This window comes from Orycteropus afer, unplaced genomic scaffold, assembly GCF_000298275.1.
Source record: "Orycteropus afer afer isolate SDZICR_OR568_19922 unplaced genomic scaffold, OryAfe1.0 scaffold00146, whole genome shotgun sequence".
Taxonomy (NCBI): Eukaryota; Metazoa; Chordata; class Mammalia; order Tubulidentata; family Orycteropodidae; genus Orycteropus; species Orycteropus afer.
Window position 1 is genome coordinate 3,521,434 of NW_006921733.1, and position 10,410 is coordinate 3,531,843.

Below are 10,410 nucleotides of genomic sequence, written 5' to 3' on the forward strand. Positions count from 1 at the left end.
AACATGATCATATCAATTGATGCAGAAAAGGCATCTAATAAAATCCAATACCCATTCATGATCAAAACTCTCGGCAAAATAAGAAGAGAAGGGCCATTCCTCAATATAATAAAGAGCATCTATGCAAAACCAACAACCAACATTATTCTTAATGGAGAGAGACTGAAAACATTCCCTTTGTGAACCAGAACCAGACAAGGATACCCGCTATCATCACTTCCATTCAACATTGTAAAGGAAGTCCTAGCCTGGGCAATAAGGCAAGAAAGGGAAATCAAAGACATCCAAATTGGTAATGGAGAAGTCAAACTATCCCTATTTGATGATGATATGATCCTATACCTAGCAACTCAAGAGGCTCAGTCAAAAATCTACTGGAACTAATTGAGAGATTTAGCACTGTGGCAGGATACAAGAACAACATGCAAAAATCAGCTGGATTCATCTATACCAGCAAAGAGAGTGCTGAAAAAGAAATAAGGAAATCAATACCATTTACAATAGCTACCAAAAAAAATAAAATACTTGGGAATAAATCTTACCAGGGACACAAAAGACCTGTACAAAGAAAACTATAAAACACTACTTCAAGAAACCGTAAGATATCTACATAAATGGAAAAACATCCCATGTCCGTGGATAGGAAGATTGAACATTGTGAAAATATCAATTCTATCCAAAGCAATCTATACATTCAATGCAATCCTGATCCAGATCCCATCATCATTTTTTAAGGATATGGAAAAACCAATCAATAACTTTATATGGAAAGGAAAAAGACCAAATATCTGAATAAACAAAACACTGTTGAAGAAGAATAAAGTAAGAGGTCTCATACTGCTGGATTTAAAAACCTACTATACAGCCACAGTAGTCAAAACTGCCTGGTATTGATACCATGACAGACACATAGACTAATGGAATAGAATTGAGAACCCAGAAATAGATCCATCAACCTGTGGTCAGCTGATCTTTGACAAAAGGACAAAATCCATTAAATGGGGAAGATAATGTTTGTTTGATAAATGGTGCTGGCAAAACTGGAGATCCATTTGCAGAAAAAAGAAACAAGATCTGTACCTTACACCATACACAAAAACGAACTCCAGATGGATCAAAGACTTAAATGTGAAACCTAAAACTATAGAGTTCCTCAAGGAAAAGCTAGGAGCAAATTTAGGGGCCCTAATATATAGCATAAATAACTATCAAGCATAATTCAAAAGGCACAAATAGCATAAAAGAAACTAGATGAATGGGACATTCTGAAAATTAAATTTTTATAGGCTTCCAAAGACTTCTTCAAAAGAGAACCTGTTGTTGTTGTTGTTAGGTGCCGTTGAGTCATTTCCGACCCATAGCGACCCCATGCACAGCAGAACGATCCTGCGCCAGCTCCACAATCCCTGCTACACTTGAGCCCATCATCGCAGCCACCGTGTCAATCCATCTCGTTGAAGGTCTCCCCCTCTTTTGTCGACCCTCCACCCTACCAAGCGTGACATCCTTCTCCAAGGAATGGTCCCTTCTGACAACATGACCAAAATATGTGTGATGAAGTCTGGCCATTCTCACTTCCAAGGAGCATATTGGGTGCACTTCCTCCAGGACAGATCTGTTAGTTCTTTTAGCAGTCCATGGTACTTTCAGCTTTCTTTGCCAGCACCACAACTCAAAAGCATCAACTCTTCTTCAGTCTTCCTTATTCATTGGAAATATGGCTTTTTTCAGGAACACCTTAGTCCTCAAGGAGACATGCTTGCTCCTCAGCACTTGAAACAGTTCCTTTGTGGTTGACTTTCCCAATGCTACTCATCGTCTAATATTCTGACTGCTGCTTCCATTGGCATCAATTGTAGAACCAAGCAACGTGAATTCTTTGACAGCTTCAATCTTCTCTCCATTTATTGTGATGCTGCTCATTGGTCCAGTTGTGAGGATTTTTGTTTTCTTTATATTGAGACGTAATCCATACTGCTGACTCTATTCTTCAACCTTCATCAGTAAGTGCCTCAAGTCATCCTCACATTCAGCAAGCAAAGTTGTATCATCTGTGTATCATAGGTTGTTAATGATTCTTCCTCCAATCCTGATCCCATGTTTCCTTCTAGATGTATGGATATTATCCTATCACTGACAGCATTGTACTTCAGGACAGATCTTGAAACATCCTTCATGATGATGAGTGCCATGCCATTCCTCTTCAAATTGTCATTCCCGGCATAGAAGATCACATTGTTGTCTGATTCAAAATGGCCAAGACCAGTCCATTTCAGCTCACTAATGCCAAGGATATCAATCTTTATGTGTTCCATTTCATTTTTGATAACTTCCAATTTTCCTAGATTCATACTTCGTACATTCCATGTTCTGATGATTAATGGATGTCTGCAGCTGTTTCTCCTCAATTTGAGTGGTGCCAGATCAGCAAATGGAGGTCTCGAATGATTGACCTTATCCATAGGAATAAGGCTGGGTTTACTCAGATGATACGGCTTTTTCCCAGTCCTATTTTGAGAGCCTTCTAACCTAACTGGACTATTCATAAATTGCACGGTAATGTATCAGACAGTGTTTCTTTGCTATTCATAAGGTTTTCCCTGGCCAATTCTTTGAGAAGTGGATAGCCTCCTCCTTCCTCCTAGTGTGTCTCTGTCTGTAAGCTGGGCTGATACCTATGTACCATGTGCATCCTGCTGGGTTTGAAACACCAGTGGCTCAGCCTCAAAACTCACATTGACACATCACCACGGTGGAACAAACTGACAGAGAAGTTTCTCTCCCTGTAAAATGGAACCTACAGATTGGGAAAAAAAAATGGCAATAACGTATCTGATAAGGGACTTATCTCTAGAATTTATAAAAAAACTCCAACATCTCATTAACAAAAGGACAAATAATTCAATTAAAAATGGGCAGAAGACATGAATGGACACTTCACCAAGGAGAATATTCAGGTGGCCAACAAACATATGAAGAAATGCTCACAATCATTAGCCATTAGAGTGATACAAATCTAAACAACAGTGAAATACCATCTTGCCCCAGCACTAGTAGCAAATTTCCACAAGATAGAAAATAACAAATGCTGGTAAAGATGTGGAGAGATTGGGAATTTCATACACTACTGATGGCACTGTAAAATGGTACAACCACTGTGGAAAGCAGTATTGCAATTCCTTAAAAGGTTGGAATTAGAAATAACATTTGACCCAGCCACTCCATTACTAGGTAAGTATCCTAAAGAAGTGAGAGCCATGACAAGGACAGACATATGCCCACCCATGTTCATCACAGCACTATTTACAATGGCAAAAAGTTGGAAACAAGCTAGGTGTCTATCAACTGAGGAATGGATAACCAAACTATGGTAAATGCACACAATGGAATACTGTGCAAGCCTAAAGAATAACATAGAATCTGCAAAACAGCACATAACATGGATGAATTTGGAAGACATTATTCTGAGTGAAATAAGTCAATCACAAAAAGACCAATACTGTATTATTCCATTATTGGAAAAGTCAACGAAATGTTTATCTATGGAAGGAACTTTTCTTTTTTGGTTACCAGGGGTGGGAGAGGAGGGAAGGGAACACTCCCAGATAGGTAGAGATAAGTATTGATTTGGGTGAAGAGAAGGGCAATGTACCAAATGTGAGTGATGAACAGGGGGCCATTGAGGAAGAGGAAGATATAGAGGTACACAGAGGTGCAGACAACAAAGATGAACCCTTTTGCACATACAGTACTGTGTTGTCAGTGAAGGCAAACGTAGATATACAGGTGGATAGATGGATGGACAGGCTGAACTAGTCAATATGTCTATTCAGCGGGAAGTGTACCCAAGAACATGTATAGAGTTGGCAGACAATGCTTCTACAAGTGTATTTGTATGCTCTGCAAGAATTCCCAGGTATATAGTAGAGCTGACAAGGGGCAAGGTTTTAGTCACTTCTTGGTCACAGCCAGCTACCCAGAGGGAGCAAGTTGTTGAACGTTTGGCCTCAGGACCATACTCACAGGGGACATCAAGCTCAATTGGCATAACATACTACACAAAACATTGTTCTACCTCTTACTTTGGTGAGTAGTGACTGGCATCTTAAAAGCTTACAAGCAGTCATCTAGATGCAATGATGAATCTCTCCTCATCCAGAGCAAACAAGAATGAAAAAACCAAAAATTCATGGAAATGATTGTCCAAGTGACTGATACACCATGTGATCCTCACCCTGTACAACTCTGAGACGAGAAGAACTAGATGGTGCCCAGCTACCACTGTCAAACACTCAGAGGGGGATCTATGTAGGAGATCCTGGATAGAGAGGGAGAACAATGTGGAACAAAACTCAAAATCATTCAGAAAAAAAGGTGGGGCAGGTTTGCTGGTCTGAGAGAGCCTGATGGAACCACTCATACTATGGCCCCTAGCTGTCCTTCTGGTGTGGAATTGAACTGACACCTGTGGCTTCCAGCCAAACAAAAGACAGGCATAGGAGTTGAACATTTACCTGAGATAGATACACTCCTTGGAGAGAACAATCATGGGAGAAAGAATGTTTGTTTATGCATAGGGAGACAGTTCAGGGGGCAGGAGTGCATGGAGGGATGGACACAGAGAAGAGATAACTATCAGAAGGAAGTGGGAGGGGAGCTGCTACATTAGGGTAAATTGTAGTCAATATCATGAGACAAAATTTATGTGAACTGCTGTATCAAAAGTGAATTTGCTCTGTTAACTTTCACTGAAGTCACAACTAAAAAAAGAAAGAAAGAAAGAAAAAGAATATTGTTGGGATTTATATCAGGATTGCATTGAATCAGTAGACCACTTTAGGAAGAACCGACATTTTACTGTATTAAGTCTTCCAACTTAAGCACCAGATATGTTTCCATTTTTGTATGTCTCTTGTAACAGTGTTTTATAATATTCATTGTATAAGTCTTTTATGACCCTAGTTCTTATTTTACTGATTTGAGGGGCTGCTGTAAGTGACTTTTCTTGATTTCATTTTCTGAGTAGACTTTGTTAGTGTAAAGGAATCCAACTGATTTTTGTGTGCTGATCTTGTACCTTCCAACACTGTTGAATTATTCTATTACTTCTGGCAGTTTTCTTGTGGAATCTTTATGGTCTTCAATATGTACAATCATATCTTCTGCAAACAGTGAGTTTTCCCTCTTTCTTTCTAATTTCAGTAATTTCTCTGTCTCTCTCTCTCTCTCTCTCTCTCTCTCTCTCTCTCGCGCGCGCGCGCGCACGCGCTCTCTCTCTCTCACTGCTCTGGCTAGAACTTCCAGTACAATGTTGAATAAGAGTGATGGTAATGAGCATCCTTGTCATATTCCCTTTCTTGAGGGTTCTCAGCCTTCTCCATTAAACATAATGTTGGCTGTTCATTTTGACTAATATGTTGAGAATTTCCCTTCTATATCTATTTTGCTAAGATTTTTTTTTTTTTTATTAGAAAATGGTGTTGGATTTTTATCAAATGTTTTTTCTGCCTCAATTCATATGATTATATATTTATTTTCATGTGTTTTACTTATGTGGTGGGTTACATTGATGGATTTTTTAATGTTGAACCACCTTTTAATCTTGGTATAAATCCCACTTGATCATTTTGCTGGTTTTGTTGTTGTTATGTGCCTTCGAGTCGTCTCTGACTCATAGCAACCCCTCCTTTGGGTTTCCCAGGTGGTATCACTACAGAAGTAGATTGCCCAATCTTCCTTCTGAGGAGTGGCTGGTGAGTTTGAACCTCCAACCTTCTGATTAGCAGTCATGTGCCTTTTTTGTTTTTTGAAATGTTGCTGAAGTTGGTTGGCTTTACTTTTGTTGAAAATTTTTGCATCTATACTCATAAGGAATATTGGTCTGTAATTTTCTTTTTTTGTAATTTTCATGCCTGGTTTAAATATCAGGATTATGCTGGTATTGTAGAAAGAGTTCAGTAGTATTCCTTCTTTCTATCATTTTGAAAAGACTTAGTGGATGTTAACTCTGCTCAGAATATTTGGTAGAGTTCTTCAGCAGAGCCATCTGGTCTTGGGCTTCTTTTCTTGTTGGCAATTTTTTGATGATATATATCTTCTAACTCTTCTTTCATAGTAGTTTATAGAATGTTTTACCTCTGTCTGTGTTTCTAGGAATTTGGGCATTTCATTTAGGTTTTCAAATATGTTGCAGTATAATTTTTCATAGTAGTCATTCATCATTTTATTTATTTTTGTTTAATTGGATGCAATATTACCAATTTCTTAACTTGGTTATTTGCCTCTTCTGGGCTTTTTTTTCCCCCTTTTGTCAATCTAGCCAATGGTTTGTCTATATTATTGACCCTTTCAAAAAGCCAGCTTCTAATTTTGTTGATTCTTTCTATTGTTTTATTTCATTTGTTTCTTCCCTCATTTTATTATTTCCTTTTTTGGTGTGTGTGCTAATTTCTTTTCTATTAATTACTTACTTTTCTATTAATTCAAGAAATTGGTTTAAATTAATGATTTTTCATCTTTCCTTTGTAATGTAGGCATTTGCTATACATTTCCTTCTGAGTGCTGTGCTTTTGCTGTGTTCCAAAGGCTTTGATATGTTGTGTTTTCATTTTTCTTTTATTCTAAGAGCTTTTAATTTCACTTTTGATTCTTTCTGTGATGCAGTTTATTATTATTTTCAAGGTAGTATATTAATTAGTTTTCATGTATTTATTTATTTTTCCTGTTGTTGATTTCTAGTTCATACCATTATAGTCAGAGAAAATTCATTGTACAATTTCAATCTTTTCTAAATTTGTTAAAACTTGTTTTGTGTCCTAACATATGATTGATGCTGGTGGCTGGAACTGGTAAGGAGGGCAGGGAACAACCCCCAGGAGGCAGGGAACAGCAGCAGAGAGGGCCAGCAGGAAGGGGGAAGCCCAGGAAGTGAGTGAAGCAGTTGGAAAGCTAAGGGAGATGAACTTCTCTGTCAGTTTGTCATACTGTGGTGCCTTGCATGTTGCAGTGAGGCTGGAGGCTGTGCCAGCAGAGATGCCCATGGTGGACCAGTTTCAGTGGAGCTTCCACACTGAGATAGACTCGGAAGAGGGAAGAGGCCATCCACTTCTCAAGGAACTGGCCAATGAAAACCTTATGAATAGTAGTAAGACACTGTCTGATATATTACTGGAAATTTTTATGAATAGCCCTGAAACATTGTCTGATACACTGCCAGAAGATAAATCTGTCAGGTAAGAAGGTATTCAAAATATAACTGGGAAAGAGCTGCCTCATCAGAATAGAGCCTACTTGAATGATATGGATGAAGTAGAGCTTTCAGGGCCCCTATTTGCTGAAGTGGTATGACACAATATGAGAAGTAACAGCTGCAAGCATCCATTGATAATTGGAACATGAAATGTACAAAGTATGAATCTAAGAAAACTGGAAGTTGTGAAAAATGAAATGGAATGCATAAAGATCCATATCCTAGGCATTAGTGAGCTGAAATGGACCTGTTTTGGCCATTTTGAATCAGATTGCCATATGATCTACCATGCCAGAAATGACAATTTGAAGAGGAATGGCAGGGCATTCATCATCATAAAGAATGTTTCAAGATCTATCCTGAATTACAATGCTATCAGTGATAGAACAATATCCATACACCTACAAGGAAAGCCAGTTAATACTACTATTCAAATGTACTCAGTAACCAGCAAAGCCATAGATGAGGAAATTGAAGATTTTTACCAACTTCTTCAGTCTGAAATTGACCAAACAAGATATGCAGATTATCACTGGTGACTGGAATGCAAAAATTGGAAACAAGGAAGAATCATCAGTAATTGGAAAACTTGACCTTGGAGATCAAAATAATCAAGAAATAATGATGGCGATCACATGATAGAATTTTGCAAGATCAATGACTTATTCTTTGCAAATACTTTTTTTTTCAACAACACAAACGGCAGCTATATATGTGAACTTTACCTGATGGAGTACACAGGAATCAGATTGACCACATCCATGGCAAGTGGTGATGAACAAGCTGAATATCTTCAGCCAAAACAAGGCCAGGAGCTGATTGTGGAACAGACCATCAACTACTCATATGCAAGCTCAATTTGAAGTTGAAGACAATTAGAACAAGTCCCAAAACATGACCTTGGTCATATCCCTCCTGAATTTAGAGACAATTTAAAGAATAGATTTGCTTCATTGAACACCAGAGACCGAAAACTAGAGGAATTGTGAGATGACATCAAGAACATCATCCATGAAGAAAGCAAAAATTCATTAAAACAGACAGGAAAGGAAGAAAAGACCAAAACAGATGTCAGAAGAAACTCTGAAACTTGCCCTTGAATGGAGAGCAGCTAGAGCAAATGGAAGAAATGACAAGATAAAAGAGGTGAACAGAAGATTTCAAAGAACAGCTCGAGAAGACAAAGTAAATTATTACAATGAAATGTGTAAATACATGTAGTTGGAAAGTCAAAAGAGAAGAACACGCTCAGCATTTCTCAAGCTGAAAGAATTGAAGAGGAAATATAAGCCTTGAGTTGCAATATTGAAAGTTTCTATGGGCAATATACTGAATGACACAGGAAACATCAAAAGAAGATGGAAGGAATACACAGTCACTGTACAAAAAAAAAAAAAAAAAAGAAAAGAAAAGGTTGATGTTCATCCATTTCAGGAGGTGGCATATGGTCAAGAACCAATAGTATGGAGGGAAGAAGTCAAAGCTGCATTGAGGGAAGTGTCAATAAACAAGGCTCCAGGAATTGACAAGATACCCATTGAGATATTTCAATAAACGGATGCCCCACTATAGCATTCACCTGGCTATGCAAGGAGATTTGGAAAACAACTACTTGGCCAACTGACTGGAAAAGATCCATGTTTGAACTCATTCAAAAGAAAGGTGATCCCACAGAATGTGGAAATTATCAAACAATATCATTAGTATTGCGTGCAAGTAATATCCTACTGAAGATAATTCATAAATGGTTACAGCAGTATTTGACAGAGAACTTCCAGAAATGCAAGCTGAATTCAGAAGAAGATGTGGAACAAGGGATATCATTGCTGATGTCAGATGGATCTTGGCTCAAAGCAAAGAATACCAGAAAGATGTTTACTTGTGTTTTATTGACTATTCAAAAGCATTTGATTGTGTGGATCATAACCAATTATGGATAATATTGAGAAGAATAGGAATTCCAGAACACTTAATTTTACTCATGAGGAACCTGTAGATAGACCAGGAGGCTATCATTCAAACAGAACAAGGGGATACTTCATGGTTTAAAGTCAGGAAGGAAGTGTGTCAGAGATGTATCCTTTCACCATACTTATTGAGTCTGTATGCTGAGCAAAATTCCAAGAAGCTAGACTATATAAAGAAGAACAGGACATCAGGATTAGAGGAAGACTCATTAACAACCTGTGATATGCAGATGACACAATTTTTCTCACTGAAAGTGAGGATGACTTGAAACACTTACTGATGAAGATTAAAGACTACAGTCTGCAGTATAGATTATACCTCAATATAAAGAAAACAAAAATCCTCACAATGGGACCAATAAGCAGCATCATGATAAATGGAGAAAAGTTTGAACTTATGAAAGACTTCATATTACTTGGTTCTACAATCAACGCCAATTGAAGCAGCAGTCAAGATATCAGACATCATACAGGCATATGAGTTGAACATTTGCCTGAGGTAGATACACCCCTTGGAGAGAACAATCTTGGGAGAAAGAAGGGCTGTTTATGCACAGGGAGACAGCTCTGATGGCAGGAGTGCACAGAGGGATGGTCACAGGGAAGAGGTAACTGTCCAGAGGAAGTGGGAGGGGAGCTGTTGCATTTTGGTAAATTGGAGTCAATGACATGAGACAAAGTGTATATGAACTGCTGTATGGAAAGTGAATTTGCTCTGTGAATTTTCACCAAAATCACAATAAAAAGGAAAAAATAATAATGATTAAAGACATTTTGTACCATTAAAAAAATATATATCAGACATTGTATAGCATTGGGCAAATCTGCTGCAAAGGATGTCTTTCAAGTACTGAAGAGCAAAGATGTTTCCTTGAAGACTAAGGTGACACAAGCCTTGGTATTTTCAATCACCTCATGTGCATATGAGAGCTGGACAATGCAAAAGGAAGGCCGAAGAAGAGTTGATGCTTTTAAGTAGTGGTGTTGGTGAAGATTGTTGAAAATACCATGAACTTCTAAAAGAACTAACAAATCTGTCCTGGAGGAAGTACAGTCAGAATGCTCCTTGGAAGTGAGAATGGCCAAACATTGTCTCACCTACTTTGGTCATGTTGTAAGAAGGGACCATTCCCTGGAGAAGGATGTCATGCTTGGCAAAGTGGAGGGACAACGAAAAAGGGGAAGGTCCTCAAC